Here is a 7,376-nt window from a genome sequence, read left to right on the forward strand (position 1 = left end):
TTCGCTAAGATTAGAGAGAAGGAAGGAAAAATGGCTAAAGGAAGATGTTTTGTGACCATGAGGAAAAGAGTGGAGGTGAAGCAGGAGGAGGTGAGGTCAGATGCGCTCCTGCCCTGCCCTGGTCTCTGAACAGCAGAATGGGTTTCCCTGGCTCCCATGTCAGCTGACTCCTGGCTGTGTTTAGTGTGAGGTCACCGAGGGCAGAGTGGAAGGTGAGTGAATGGGAGAAAGCAAGGTAATCCCCAGGAGCCACATCTCTGAGGCTCCTGTCTCTGTCAGGTGAGCCTGGCTCCAGGCTCCAGGCTCTAGTCCTGCTGCCCCCCTCCTGGTCCCTACAGCCCAAGGAAGCCATGGATCCTGTCATATTGTCCTCTCTGTGTTATTTCACTAGCCCCTGTAGCCTCCTTCATCACATGTGTAACCAATATTTTATATTAAATTCCTTCTGTTTGAAATTCTCTGTACCTGCCACAGACTCACAGGTGATCTTAAGGTGTCCCTGCCTTGGCACAGGTGCATGAGGGCTCAGAAAGCCCACACCCATGTTTCAGAGGAGGCAGATGGAATGGGAAATAAAATGATGGGGGCCTAGGATGTTGGGTGGGGTTGGATTGGACGCTGTAGCAGCTCTGGTTCAGAGGCTGGTTAATTCCACATCTGTGAAAGCCCCCATTTCTGGACTCTAATGATCTCATCACTGCAAAATTAAAGGAAAGCAAAAAAAAAAAAAAAAAAAGGTACTGCCCTTCCTCTGACACTAAGAACTGCATCCTGCTTAGCTGAACCTCACCTGGAGCCCTTTTCCAGTGACAGTGCTGGGAGTCAGTGAACATCTACTTAAGGGGAAAAGACTACCCACCGGAGCATCGAACTGCAAGGGGCTCCTGGTGGGCTACTGGGTTCCTCGTTGCTGTACAATCAACATGAACTCTCCATAAATGTTCATGTTTCCAATCATCATTCAAGCACATACCTGGCAGATGGTCCAGAATCTTCTTACTTAGGGGCCCTGTAAACAATTATCAAAGGTACCACACAGTCTCGTTGGTGAAGCTTTTTCTTGTCTAATGCCTAGACACTTACCTAGCGGGGGGCCAGACTCAGGCTCCAAAACAGCTGACATGGGCTCCAGAATTGGGCTATGAAGTTAAAACTTGCTTACTTCCCAGTTAGAGCTGCTTTCTAGAGTATAAGCCAGCTCCAGGGTCCTGTGGAGCTGCTCTAACACGTGCCTCCTCCCCTCTCCTCTGCTCTCTCTCCAAGCACCACTCAGAAACAGACCAGCTCTAGCTAGACCCTTTGTGAGGACACTAGGACCTTCCCATGTTGTACTTGGATCATCAAGAATAACCGGTGGCCCTTCTCCCAGGAACATTACTCATTTTTGTCTCCACTCCAGATGGTCTTCCACTCTCCCCCACACACAGAAGAGGCTGGCAGGTGAAGTAGCCCTTTCACTGGGCACCCAGTTAAACCTCTGCAGAGGGCATTTGTGCACCTACAAGTAGGAGGATAGCGAATACTCTAAGGTTCTGTGATTCGCTCACAAACAATGCATGAGTCAGGACTGAGCCAGGTGGGGAGACATGATTTATGAGTCCAAGGAGCCCACAGTACAAAGAGGCTGACAGGGAGACAGGAGTCACGGCAGAATCTGGGCAGGTGTAGTGAGGACTCAGCAGCTAACCCAGGGTGGGTGGGTCAGGAAAGGGAGCCAGAAGGTCACACCCAAGCTGAGGCTTAAAAAGTTTTTCAAACTCAGGAGGGAGAATGGAAGGCAGAATGTTTCAAGCAATGGAACCCATGTACAAAACTATGGAGAGAGAGAGAGAGAGAGAGAGAGAGAGAGAGAGAAAGGAGAGAGAGAGAGAGAGCGAGCAGGACATGGAAGTGCCCAGTCTGGTGATGGTTTTAACAAGAGGGAAACACGTATTGGAAAACTAAGAGGTAAGTCCAGCAAAGAAGGCAGAAATCATGCCAAGAAGAGCAGGGCCGAGTGGGGCCACAGGAAAGTATGTGGATTTTATCCTGAAGGCTGGGAAATCCCAAGAGGATTTCATATAGGAAGGGCGATTATCAAGTTCATATTTTAGACAGGTCCCTGGTGACAGTATGCAGACCAGGCCAAGGCTGTTCAAGTTCATAATCTGGAAGAGAAAGAATAGGAGGAGGAGTCCTAGCCAGTTTGGCTCAGTGGATAGAGTGTCAGCCTGGGGACTGAAGGGGTCCCAGGTTTGATTCCAGTCAAGGACACATGCCTAGGTTGTGGGCTTGATCCCCAATAGGGGTTGTGCAGGAGGCAGCCAATGATTCTCTCTCATCATTGATGTTTCTATCTCTCTCTCCTCCCTTCCTCTCTAAAATCAATTAAAATAAAAGGAATAAGAATTCTATGCAATTAAAAAAAAAAGAATTGGAGGAGGGGGCAAGGAAATGAGAAATGCAGATATTTTAGGGCACATAGACATTCCAGGTCCTGTGAGTCCTGAGAGCTACTTGTAAAGCCAGGTGATCCCAGTGCTGGGTGCGTGTACAATTTCCATCTCATTATGTCGGAGTATTTAAGGTTAATTCCAGGAGGAAAAGAACTCCAACATATTGGGTAGATATTCTTCTTAGCAACTTTCACCTAGCAATGCAGTTCAGTCAGAGGTCACTCTTTCCACCAAATTAGGTCCTTGATTCTCTTATTACCCTCCTCTGTGTTCCCGTGGGACCTCACATACACTTCCATACAGTCCCTGGAACAGGGCATAATAATAAGAGCTACTATGTGTGTAGAACAGGTTCTATAGACCTGGTTCATTTAATCTTCACTCCGTACTAGATAAAGCCACTGAGGCTGAGAGGTTACCTGACTTAACCAAGACTCCACAACTAGTAAGTGGCAGAGTTGGGACTTGAACTTAACTCTCTTGATCTCCACAATTGATAACCCTGTACCCGAAGCTTATTCACTTATGTGTCTCCCTGGCTCTACTGGGTTATACATTGCTCCAGGTCATGGACTGTGTCTCATTTCTCTTTCTATCCTGGTACCTTGCCTAGGGTCTGACAAAGGCAATTAACTGCTTGCTGAATGAATGAACATTATGGAACATTTTAAGAGGCCAGGAAAGACTCATCATCTTAGACCATGTGTAAAGAAGAAAGGATGGTATTATTTCTTATGTTGGTAGGGTTCACAGATTGACTTGAAGTTGTGTATATGATACCCAGGTCCTTTTATAACTAGCCAGTAAAACTCTCTTCCTTCCGTTTTCCCTGAGGCACTGCCTGAATGTTGGCAGTTCAGGAAGTGTCAAGACACATAGTTCCAGCCAAATTCTTCAATTTGCTGCACTCCAAGGATGGCTCCACATGACCTATTTATTAGGGAAATAGACTAAACCACACAATGGTTCTACTTACCCTGAGGGCAGACCTGTGGGAAGACTCCTCATTGGGTTAGGCCATGGGCTTTCATCTGCCAGTGCTCCTCTGACCATAGGACTATCCAGTCGGTATGTGGGTGGCACACAGGGCATATGTCAGGCTTTAGCTATATCAAGTGCTATGGCAACAGCCTGGGAATTAGAACAGAGAGACCTTGGCAAACATTGGCCAATCAACGGGAAGCTTGCTCAGGCTCATTATTCACGAGATCCATTGAAAGGGAGACCTATGTAAAGAGACTAACTTCTTGAAAAGGTAGCCTGGGGACTGGCTTTTACCAGCAGCCTGAGCACAGCAGTATCCTGGTACTTGCTCTCCACAACCTGCTTCTAAAGGAAAAAGAGACTCTACCAAGACTTTGTAACTTTCAGGCTGCTCTCCCCAGTTTGGTGACTTCATTGTAGATGAATCAGAAACATATGGATCAAATTTACTCCTAAATACACATGGGTTTGGCAATTAAAAGAAAATGTGTGTAATATAGCAGGTTTGGTGGCCACCAGCTCTGTGAGAAGGTAGGGGCCACTAAAAATTATTGTAACTACTTAGTAAAAAAAATATATATATATTTTTTTTGTTAAAAGTACCCAAGGATATTTTTCTATTGATTTTTAGAGAGAGTGGAGGGGGAGACACAGAGAGAGAGGAACATGGATGTGAGAGAAACACATCAACTGATTGCCTTCAGCACGAGCCCCGACCAAGGCCAGGATTCAGCCTGCAACCGAGGTATGTGCCCTTCATCGGAATCAAACCCAGAACATTTCAGTCTGAAAGCTGATGCTCTCTCCACTGAGGCAAACAGGCTAGGGCTAGTGAAAAAAATTTGATTGCTAATGGGCACAGAAGAAAGGATGGAGAAAACTAGCAAGAGAATCATGGGTGTTGCACCTTAGCTCCTGAAGTCTGTAAGCAAAGGCAAGGCGTTTGCAAAGATTCTAAAAGAAATGTGTCCTTGAATTTGGGTTTAGAAACATTAACTTATGATTTGTGAAGAAAGACTGTTTTAGAAAAAAGCTGCTACAGGTTGGAATGAGACAGACTCAAAAGGCCATCCTCATAGACTGAAGGTTCTATTGTTTGATTAAATTAATTTCATCAAACAATAAGCCATTTCTCTCAACATAAACCAAAAATATATTCACAGGAAACAAAAATATTTGGAATTGCTTTGTAAAATATATTGGTTATTGCAGACACAGAGTCATGCAGAGTGAGGAACATCTTAATAAAAACCCAATAGCAGCTATAGTGTTTCATCCCCAAGTAGGCCATCATATAAATTTTCATCTGCTGGAGTCACTTTCCTTGCTAGGATTCATCACAATATTATTCATTTTTTATTTCAGAAATAATTTATCACAGAACTATTTTTAAGTGCCAAATTCTGAGCCATGCTATGGGAGTCTTATACAAAGATGCACAAGATACAGACTTCCCTTATGTAGTTTATAGCAAAATAAATAAACAAATTTTCAGCAATTTGTGCACGATTATTATGTATTTGATCCTGTACCATCACAGTTCAGCAGGGACCAGTTAGGCACAAAAACTTTCTAATTAGGTTTGCATTTGACCTTGAGTGCTGCTACTTACAAGCTATGGGACCAAATTATTTCATTTCACGGAATTTTAGTTCTCTCATTTGACAAATGAGAAAGGTAATATCTACTTTATCAAATTGGTGTGAGAATAAATTCCCTGAAATACAGCACTTGTATTAAACCTTTGATGCCAAAGTCACAATTAGCCAGGTTACAGTGCAAGAAACAAGTTCTTTACTCTGGATATTTTTAGATGAAAGTGATATAAAACAAAGAATTGGGTGCTCATTAAATTATTTGAAGATGTGGAGGAGCAGGAGGTGGGGTCTCATAGCTAGACTTATTCGTTCATAGCTGGGATCCAGAGGTCAGGAAGTGGGTGCCACTGCCACCATCACACGGCTAGGACTGATGCATGACACTCCCAAAGCCATCGTTTTGACACAGAAATGCTGAGTGCCTACAGCGACTGCCGTTCACAGGTGAAACTGCAGCAGAAAAAAATTCTTCTCTTTTCTCTTCCACCTTCAGAATCTTGTGGGAGTGCACTATTTGGTGTTCTATTTTGTTTCCAGAATCCTAGTTTCCAGTTTCCAGAGAGTCAGCTAATGTAATTTTTAGCTTTCCAGCCTCTTCAATACAAGAAGGCACACAGAAAGTGATGGGACTAGATAATGTGTGCCAGTTGACCATATCCAATATTGAAAGTATTTACCACAGTGTTAACATATGATAAGATCTTCAATGTTAACTATCTCTCTTTTTTTTTTTTTGCAGTTCAATTTATTTACTTTTACAACTTATAATTCATTCCACAGTCTTCTTTGTTGGTATGACAGCTTTATTAGTTCAAATCAAGACATCACATGTTCTAGCGGCTACAATCTAGCCCATCATGATGGTGCAACGTTTAGCTCTTCTTTGTAGCTGGAACTCAGTAATTTGTTTCATTCCATTCCAATGATTCTTCAGACAATGTCATGGACTCCAGTCCCTCCTGGGTGGTCATAAATGATTTCAAAGTCCTGCTTTCTCATCAACAGGCTAATCAGAGGGATGTTCTCATATTCACCATACTTATTGTTGTTGATCTTAGTGCTGCTGGGCCAGACAAGTCTGGGATACAAAGGGCTCACTGACAACCAGGTTGCCCTGCATGCCTCACGATAAAACCTTTCTTTAGAACTCTGACTTCTTCACACAGCCAGTCTACCTCACATGCTTCATCTGCCAACTCACAGTTATCTGAATTGTCGGGAAGCACAGCAGGGGTCCTCAAACTACGGCCCGCGGGCCACATGCAAATACAAATATTGTATTTGTTCCCATTTTGTTTTTTTACTTCAAAATAAGATATGTGCAGTGTGCATAGGAATTTGTTCATAGTTTTTTTTTTTTTTAACTATAGTCCGGCCCTCCAACGGTCTGAGGGACAGTGAGCTGGCCCCCTGTTTAAAAGTTTGAGGACCCCTGGTTTAAGGTAACATTTTTGTTCAAATACACCGTCTTTCAATTTAAGAATACACCCCTGGTTTGGTTTAACTTCCATTCCTGGACTTTTTCCTTGATCGTTTGTTGTGTGGTCTGGTGATGACTCTTCATTTACTGAGGGCATTTGCTCAGGGGACTTCTCTAGCTCTGGATCCTACCACCAGCTCACATCATACTGGATGGCTTCATTGACTTCATTAGACTGAGCCAACCAGGTAGCAGAAGAAACATTCCCCTGCAGGAGAGCTGTCCCTCTCTCCCACTTCTTCTTCATACACTTTCTCTAGGGAGCATCTTCAACCTCATGAGGGCTACCCCTGCTTTCACATGAATCCTGTGAAATCCATTGTGTTGCACCTGCTGAAGCTCAGTTTAAGTCCTCTTGGTTCTCGTTTTCCCCCCATAGCCACAGTGGTGCTAGATTTTTGCTGAATTATAACACAGGGAATTTAGGTCTTCAGTTAGGTGTAGTGGGCAAAGGGGGTTGGAGAATGAGGAAGCTTGAATATTCATTGGGCACAACTGAACATGGAAATACAGATTTCCATTTCTGAATGCTGCCCCAGGAACAGAGGATGGATTCGAGACAGAATTCTGATACCAGAAACTTGGGTAAGGCTGCTGGGCCACACCATCCATGTAATAAAAGGGCCTGGTAATTTTTTTCAGAATGTGTGCTTTCTTCTGAAGAGTTCATCTTCTAGGCTGCTCTCATTCCAAGTCTGTGACTGGGAGGGTTAATGGCGGCATGCTGACCCGACCTCCTTGTGGCCGGCCCTTTGCAACCTGGAGCGTCTATGGTCAACTGTCATTATTAATAGACTAGAGATCTGGTGCACGAGATTCATGCACTGGTGGTGGGGGCGTGACCTGGGGGATCAGCCCGCTGTGGGAGCGCTGCTCATC

This window comes from Myotis daubentonii, chromosome 1, assembly GCF_963259705.1.
Source record: "Myotis daubentonii chromosome 1, mMyoDau2.1, whole genome shotgun sequence".
Classification (NCBI taxonomy): Eukaryota; Metazoa; Chordata; class Mammalia; order Chiroptera; family Vespertilionidae; genus Myotis; species Myotis daubentonii.